The sequence below is a fragment of the Emydura macquarii genome, unplaced genomic scaffold, assembly GCF_026122565.2.
Source record: "Emydura macquarii macquarii isolate MOO-44397 ecotype Brisbane River unplaced genomic scaffold, CSIRO-AGI_Emac_v2 contig_2406, whole genome shotgun sequence".
Lineage (NCBI taxonomy): Eukaryota > Metazoa > Chordata > Testudines > Chelidae > Emydura > Emydura macquarii.
This window is the reverse complement of record NW_027132543.1, coordinates 2,510,904-2,520,414: the sequence shown is the minus strand read 5'-3', so window position 1 is coordinate 2,520,414 and position 9,511 is coordinate 2,510,904.

Below are 9,511 nucleotides of genomic sequence, written 5' to 3'. Positions count from 1 at the left end.
CATGTTTAAACCTTTGCAGTATCCTTTGACAATACAAAAACAGAAGAGGCAAGAGAGTCATTACAGAATAAGAATACAGGAAATATATATAAATGGAAAATAAAATAAGAAAAAGAGGGATGAGAAATACAATAGAGATTGTCACGTCAGTGAAAAACTCTACATATATCTTAATGAACAGTTCATATTACTGCACCTGATTCACCTCTGCGTAAGACCAGCTTTCCATTGCTGTAACTTTATTGAAACCATTTGAGTTTATGTCTCTTCTGACATACCCATGATCTAGTCAATAAATGGAATTATACCACCATAAAACTGGAGGAGTACATTGGTGAATCAGATACATTCAGTATCCTGGATGTATTCAAGGATTACTTTGTTCAAATTCTACAAAAGGCAGCCAAATTTGTGTTGAAATCACTGAGACCATTTTTGTATTTTTTAAGCTTTTACAACATCAATGTGTCCTAGATGTTTTTGAACCAAGCAATTGTGCCTGATGGTTCTTTGTTTGCCCCCAGCTAATATTAAAGGAACATCCTGCCCATATTTCTAACCTCTCTAATTCGCTAGGTATTCTCTGCCCTCCCTGGAGTTTGCAACACCTCCCAATTTAGCAATAGCTGTAAATTTTAATTAATGTGCCTGCTTACTACTATTTCTAGATCATTAATAAAGATGATACTAAATGATGCTTTTGAATTATGTTGGCCCTCAGGGCAGGCTAAAAAAAGTATGACCTGCTCTCCCACACAGATTGCAAAGTATATCATTTTCACAGTGCACCTACTTCCCACAAAGTCCTCATTTAATTGTACTACAGCTACTGCTACAATTGTTGTTGCCTTCACATTTACAGCAGGCTTCATTCTATTCTGGGTAGAAACTTTTTTTTTTTTTTGCCTGTGTGACCCATCTCGTGCCCAGGGTAGCCACCTGAAAATGCCAAGGTCAGGGCAGGCTGTAAAAAGAGATCAGATTCTCCCAATACTGGTGGGTGACACTGAAGTCAGGCTTCCCAACCAGCCACAAACTGCGCTTCTGAATCCTCACAGAAGACAGTATATACATATACACAGCCCCCTTTACTGCATTTCAGTTTCTGGCTCCCAAGTAGCCACTGGGTCCAGTAAAGAGTTGTTTAAACTCTGTACTCTTTACTAAAAAGGTTCCCTCTGACCCCAAAGGGTCAGCCACAGTACCAGATCAATATAAGTTTGGATCTGACCTAAAATACCATGCTGCCAGCCAATCTTTTAGTAACTAAAACTAAAGGTTTATTATAAAAAGAAATAAATAAACCATACGAGAAATGTTAAAGGATTAGAGTAATCACATACATACAAATGATTAAAAGTCCATATACATCAGGTTTCTGGGAGAATTGTGGAGTTTTCAGGTTTGTACAGTTCCTCTGGCACACATCCAGTAATTGCAAGTGAGTTGATCCAGAGGCAGGTATATGTCTGTAGCTGAACAGGAACAAAAGACAAAATGGTTTCCTAGGCCACCGCCTTATATACCTTCTGGCCCTGGCCATGCTGTCTGTGGAGTTTCACAGGAATCAAAATGGAGTCCAGAATCACATGGACAAGTAGTCCGGTGTCACATATGCAAGTTCTGGTGACTCATTGGTGATGCTGGCTTCTCCCCCTGGGCCCCTTGCACCAGGGAATGTCTTAATGGGCCATTAAGCAGGCTATTGTTTTGCAGCCATCCTGTCTGAGGTGTGTCCCAGGCAGCACAATTTGGAATACAGATATCTCAAATATATCCATAACTTCCATTTCACATATAATACATGAACTTAAACATCTACATCTTACTCAGCATGTTATAGCCTTTCTAACAGTACCTGACATGGCATATCCCACATGGATTATTATGATTTTGACATATTGATGTCAAACAATATAACAAATGCTCTCCCCCACATCTACCCAGCATGACAGTCTGTACAAGCAGAGGGCCATATTTTCCCCCAGAGGGGAAGAATCAGCATGACAGGGTAGATAATTCCTTGAGTTTCATTTTGGGTGCTTCCTCCATGATCTGGTGGTAATGGGATTTGCTCCCTTCTCCTGGAATGTGCACTTTTAAAATGTTACTTCTGTAGACAGGAAAAAAGAGAGAAAGATTTCTTCACTTACCACACTGATATAGAGTTAAATATAATAAGACAGAGCATATATTTTTTCATAGGAAAATATTTGTTCAGAAATAGCTTATTTATAGAGAAGATTCTACAGAATAGCACCACTCTGGTGCATCAGGTTTGATATATTTGTGATGAATATGGGAGAAATGAGTAACAATCAAGTCATATGCAAGCTTGATCCAGGAGTGTTGGAAGCTGCCTGACTGGGTCTAGGTAAAACAAAGTAGCTCCCAGATTCAAGAATTATCTGTCCTGACAACACCATTCAGTTCTTTTGTTTTTCTCTTTGTGTTTTGTTTAATGAATCAGCAATTTATACTCTTAACATTCACTTTCAGAAGTTTTTTTTCCTTTAAGTGTGCCCTAGAATCCTCACTCATACATCACTGCTTCATAAGGAGATATCTAGGCCATTGGCTTGAATTTCACTGGCACTCACACATGCTTTAAAAAGATTACATGTGATAAATTACATATGTTGTTGGTAAAACTTTTTTATTTTTGTGGCCTATTCATACATAGTTTAGCAGAAGCAAGATAACATTTCCCACATATGTTCATCAGATGAGCTATATAATTCCAGAGCCCAAATCTTCGTAAATGACAAATAGAATGATATCTATTACCCTTAATGGCATGCAGTTTAATTTCTAAGCCATCCACATGTGGAAATGAAGCAGGGTAACATTTGTTTTCTGTCTCATATACACACACAGAGTGTAATATGTGGGGCTGATAATAGTGTCACCTATAATTAAAGTTGCACCATGTTACTCATTATAAGTCCCTCTTTTACCAAACTTTAGCTTTTGGGGCTTTTTGGGGTTTTGTTTTGTTTTGTTTTTTAGCATGGATGTTTGCTACAGGCTTAGTTTTTTTTTGCAGATAAAATGGTTCAACCTTTTAAGTGTTTGTTTGAAAAATCGCATTTTGCACATGCTTGGTAGAGACATCTTTGATTTCAGAAGATAAAATCACTAGAGATTTTGTCCTCACTGAGCATACTCAAGCTTTTTATAGCCCTATTTTTGACCAGATTGCACATGCACCACCATTCCCACAGAGGAACTGAGTGTGATCCATCGCCTCATAGCTCCTACATGTAACAAGGCAATATATGTGCTCCCCACTGAGTGTCTGAACATGCTATATCTCCCAAAAAATTCCACTACTGGCCAGAATGCTCAAGTGCCATTCCCACAGAGTGACTGAGCATGCTCCAGTTCAGAATTACGGGAGCAAAGCTGGGTTTTCCTTTTAACTGCTTATCCCAGTTGCTACAGGCCAGGGTGGGGCTAAACACTGGAACTGAGAGCAGAGGGCCTGTCTCTCTAGTGCTTTCAATGACCCTCACATGCTGGCACCCAGGCAGTGTGGAGTAGGAAGCTGTCTGATTTCAATAGAGTGGGGACAAGGAGTCAGGTGACATTGGATCTAGAGGGGTGGGGACAAAAACTGGAACTGGGATTGGCTGGACAAGGAGACTGGGACTAGTAGTTAGAGGGCATCATGAGGAGACTGGATCTGGGAGCTGGAAAGTCCTTTTCGATAGAAAGTCCTTTCCTGAAGGATTGTGTGAAGAAGTCATTTCCACAGATCCAGTTGTTGTGATCAGGGAAACAGAAAATGTCTCCAATTTTCCATCTTTCTTCTGCCACTTAGCTGCACAATCAGTTATTCAATTCTGAGTTTCCACTAGGTTTTGTGTCTCACAGCCTGTCTTTGTCATGCTCTGTCCCAGGATCAGTCCCATTACCAAGGTCTTGGCATTCAGCAGTAGAACACATCTGCCTGATTTAGAAATTTATTCAGACTAATTCTCCTGTTCATGAACGTAAATTCAGCATTGTCTTTCTCTATGAATCCCAGGTCAGTTATTCAGAACAAGAAAAGACATTTCCTGTATCTGTTCTCAAGGACTCATCTGGGTTTTTCTTCTTTTCTTCCCAGATTGCGTCTTGAATCTCTTTTTACATTTTATTTTTGTTTTCTTTCTTTTCTTCACTTTCCCCCATGAATCCTTGTAGCTGTGAGATTGCACATAGCTGCTTTATTTCTAATGAACAGTTTCTTCTGTTGGTGCTAGGCTTCATGTAGTGCTTAGTCCCAGTGCTGACCTCAGCACAGACTTCACAGTGCTGGGCTTTGATCTGATGGCATGATATTAATACAGCTTCCCATCACTGTACTATCTGCACACTTGAAATCATCTTGAAATGTGTCTTGAAAAACTTGATTATGTTTCATCCTTCATCAAGAAGAATAAGTAGAACCAGATGCTGGGCATAGGGTCAAGACCCTACCACCTTCTTTCTATGAATTAAGTCTTTTCATCTACTGAAAATCAATTCAGTGGATGAGCTAATTGCAGCCCTTAAAGCCCTAGAAAGATCAGCAACAAAATCAGCCTGAAAATTAACTGGGATAAAACCAAAATTCTTCTGACCAGTAATTTTGAACGATGCTGCAGGCTTTAAAATCTTATTGGGTGAACACCCATTTGAGACTGTGGGTGATTTCACCTGCTTTGGCTCTGTTGTCGATAACATGGGAAGCATTAAGAAAGAACTGGAAGCCCACACTGCAAAGCATAATCAGTAATAGGGCACCTTATCAAGAACATCTTTTTCAAACTGAACACCTTGATAAATAGAGAGATAAAGCTGAGAATATATAATGCTTTTGTGGTCAGTATTCTGAGCTATGGGATTGAAACATGACTCTCCATTGTTAAGATTGAAAAGAAGTTGGACAACATTCAGATGAAGCATCTCCAAATGAGCAAAACCATCACATGGTGCCAAACTCAAGTCGAATGAAGAGAACTGTTTTCTAACTAGACAGGTCCCACTCTCTCAAATGGTTGCCAAGTTCTGTCTGTGGTGGTATGTCCAACTTTGAAGAAATCTGTTTTTGGAATTCCAGAGTAAGTTAATGATGGCCTGATCACCATTAATTTACTTGGTTTCACTCTTCACAATCTAAATCCTAATGGGAGTAGGGTTGATCAAAGTGGCCAAGTGTGGCACATGTAGCTTCTAGGGAGATGGGGAAACCACAAGTGCACACCAAGAGTGCTCTATGGAGGAATAAACTGTAGTGGATATTATGGAAGAATCAGTGTTAATTACAGATTAAAAGCTCTCTTCGTTTTTATTTCTCTCCCCGTTCAGATTTGCTCCCCAAGTTTCAGCAAGGAAAGGCTATTCCTAATTTTTTTATTATTACTGAAAGATATCACTAGCACCAATACAGGCAGTACACCGTTAAATAATGCCCCCTTTTCATTAAGGACCTTAAGCAGAAGCTAACATAAATGTATATTTAGAATAGTCATGTACCCTTTGTACTATACAAAGATAAGTTTGCACTAGAATAAAATTTCAAGGAATTTTCCAGTTCACAGTTACTGCACAATACATTTCTTAAGTGACTATAGAAAGTAAATCTCTTTTCAGTATGGTTGACATTATGTAATTCAATTGCATCATGACCAACTCAGGAATACTTGATACAGAATTCTGATGTGTAGCATACAACTACTTTATATGATTTAACAAAATATATTTATACTATGCTATGTGCAGAAGAAAATGCAGATACCGTACTAGAAAGTGGAAAAACTAAAGAAAAACCTTTGTCTGAATACTGGAGTTATGTTAGAAATAATAGTCTTTTTGCCTGTAGCAAAACAGCATCAGTAGTTGTAATGGTGATAACATAGATCTATAAAGTATATATTGTTAATGAATACATGTTGCTACTATCAAATTACTGCTTAGACTGTGACCTTGCAACCTTCCTTTTGGAATGAGCAATGTGTATTAAGAATGAAAACATTGTATGGTTATTATCCTTGCTCTTAATGGAAAATAAGCAGTTGTGTAACACACAGTATCCTGTGATCTTCAGAGGGTGAAATAAACCAAAATTTGTTTTGAGTAATCATGTGAACATTTTAAAAATTAGTTTGAGATTTTATGGGATAACATCGTGAAACTCATTAATATCAACAGTGCTGAAATGAAGTCTTGCATTTTACAGGGCCCGTTAAAACATGATTTTATTTCTTTCATTAACTTGCTTACAGAAGTTAAATTAAAATCAGACTCTATTGATATGTATTTTACAGCAGATAATTTCAGATGTTGTTATTAAAGGAAGAAACTCAGACAGAAGTTTGAACAAACTGATTAATTTTATCCTTCAGCTACCACAATTAAAGTTTTTGTGTATTCAGGTCTGATAATAAGAAGACACAAGGCACTGAAGCAATGCCCACATGCTTGGAAGATTTGTTTTGTGTGCGTGCACATGTGCGGTGTGAGTATACGGGGTATGTGTGCATCACTCCCTTACTGTTTGCATTAAAAAGGGGAGCTTTTCAGAAGTACCTAAGAGATTTAGGAGCACAAGTCCCGTTGAGAGTCAATGTTATTTATCTTATTAACTTTTTTATGAGACTTGTACTCTTAAACCTCCTTCATGCTTTTAAAATGTCCCCCCTAAGTTCCTTAGAGAGTATAGGTATAGCAACACTTGTGTTACATATGACATTTGTGTAAATAGAAAAACTGTCAAACAACTTTTTCAATGTGGGGCTAATCCTGCCCTTCTCTTCCTCTCCCTGGATGCAGAAACCCATGGTTTCAATAGAATGAGTGTAGTTCCACTATGCAGGGGAGGGTCAAAGGTCTTGGCAGGAGCCTGCATCATGTGTGTGTGCCACTGAACTGTGCTCAGGGCTTCCTACATTCTCAGTCTACAAGGTGATTGAGGACAGGTCAGGCCTCGGATGAGACAGAGCTTGTGGATCTATAAGTAGGTGGATCTGCTAGCTATTCCCTTCATAGAGGGTGATATAAGAAACTCAGGGGATTCTGAGGCTGTTGTAGTTGGAAGGATTGAATTCAGTGGAAGCAGTTGGGTACTGAGTGCCTTTGAAAATCAGACCACTTATTCCAGGGGATTAAATATGGGCTTGGAGACTAAATTTGGGCACTCATTTGTATAGCTCTAATTTGGCCTATTTTTTATAATGTTCTAATTGAACAGGGTTACCAAATAAATAGGCATGTTTGCATTTTTATGCTAATTTGCTTAATATTTATTTTAAAAACTAACACTTTCTTCCCTGCCCCCAGAGACCAACAAAAAAGTAAATGGTGACCTTTAAGAGGGGAAGAGGGTAAAATGTAGAGAAAATGTGCTAGTGGGGAGCATTTTATTACCACCGTTCAATTGTTGCTATAGAAATCTAGCAAAAGAGAAGAATATAAGGATGCTATAGAAAGGACAAATTCACTTGTGTGAACCAACCAAATACCCTTTCAGATGTATCCCTGTTGCCTTTTTGGGACTAGGTGAAAAGAGACAATAGAGGTGCTACAACATGAAAGTTTTACTAAGAACCCACTGCTTCCTCTAATGTAAACTAGACACTCTTATCCATGTCCAGACACAACAGAATTTCTGATCAAACTCTTAAATAGATTATATATGGCTCAAGAAATTTGATTGAACTATATTAATCTCTTTGAATCCCTAAATCTCCTCTCTCTCAACAACCATACAGCATATGTTGTAGCTATCTCTTAAACTTCTCTGTGCTATTTGGAACAGTGACCACTTATGCACACTCTCTCATTCTCCTTTTCTCTGTCTCTTTTCTACAGTCACATTGTCCCTATTGAGAAAATCTCATAGAGACCAGGAAATTGCACATTTCAGCTTCCCGCATTTCCTTCCAATCATTACTTTGGAGGCTGGACCATAGAAGTTGGTGGAGGTTAAGGCTACCTGTAACAAAGATATCTTGAGTGAGATCTGTGAGGAAATCATATTGATCTCAATGCCTCTATAGAGTGTGTATGTATATATGTCTATGCAGAATTCCCTTGCTATTATTATTAATTTCTTAATACAATAATTGTAGCGACCTGTGATACATATGATATTTGCACAAATAGATTAACTGTCAAAAACATATATTCTCGTGTACTTCTCTGAAGCTAGCTATAGTGACATGGCCTATTCACTAACTTCCGATCCAAACACTCCTCAGGGAGGTTTATTTGTGGAGCTTCAATATAATTTTCTGAAGATAAATCCTGACAGGTTTGATGGGAAAACATGATACCACAGAAAACAGCTATTGCTATTCCTTCCAACTTCGGCCTATGAGTAAACCCTGCAAATCTGAGGGCCTGATCCAATGCCCACTGAAATAATAGGAAAAGTCCATTGACTTTAATGGACATTTGATCACGTTTCTGGGGCAGAAGGATTTATATGTTATTAAGCGAAGAGGAAATCTGCTGCCCCTCCTTTTAATGTACTGATAGCCCGTTTCTCTTCCATTTTGCACCACGCCAGTTATGTTAGTGGAGGGCAGACCACCCTTGATGTTCAATATAGACATAAAGTTTCTTAACCATTCACCAATAAGATCAGTACGTCTCATTTAGTTTTACCAAACTCTATATTTCTGTATACTACAAGGTCACCTCAAAACTGTTTCTTTTTCAATAATTAATAAGCCCCATCTTTATCTTTTCTGTATAAAACATGAAAATATCTAGATTACCTTATCAGTTTATCTTTTAATGGCAGCTAATAGTCCCAAGGATTTTTTCACATTAACCTATAAACCCCTTTACTGGTCAGTTCCCCATATAGCTACTTCATTTAATATGCATTCTCTGTTTTGGTTCATTGGCTTTAGACCTAATACTTTTTGTCTTTACTGTCCTATACACTTGTTGTCATTAAATTGCATTTTCCATCTAATGACCCTTCCATTTCATAGATATCTATCCTTCTGAACCTGATTTGTGGTTCTTCATTATCATTTATTCCCTTCTACTACAGGTATCCCTATAGCAGGGGTCACCAGATGCTGCTGTTACACATAGTCTTACAAGTCCTTTTTTTCTTAACCAGTGACTGAGTTTTAGTCTTGGAAAAAATACCATATTGTTGAGTTATCTAATGTAATGCTTTGGTGGGAGCTATCACAAGCCACAAGAGTGTTTGCTCTCTGCCTTAGTGTGTCCACCAGAGTAACCAGAATTAATACTTGGTGTAGAGTTGCTTCCTGAGTATTGGGTATCGGTGTTTGGCTGAGATTCCTCAAAAAGAGTTACTTGCACACTGTTTACGACCAACACTTTTCAAGAATTCATATACAGTTTTAATAAACAAGTTGTACTAAGCGTATAGACTCTAAACAACTGATTTCTCCTTTAACGGGAAGCCCATTTGTAAACCCCAGCATCTTCTATGACTTGGCAAGGGGATGACTATCATTGTCAGACTTTTGTCTTAGCGGTATGGACTTTGGCTAACAAA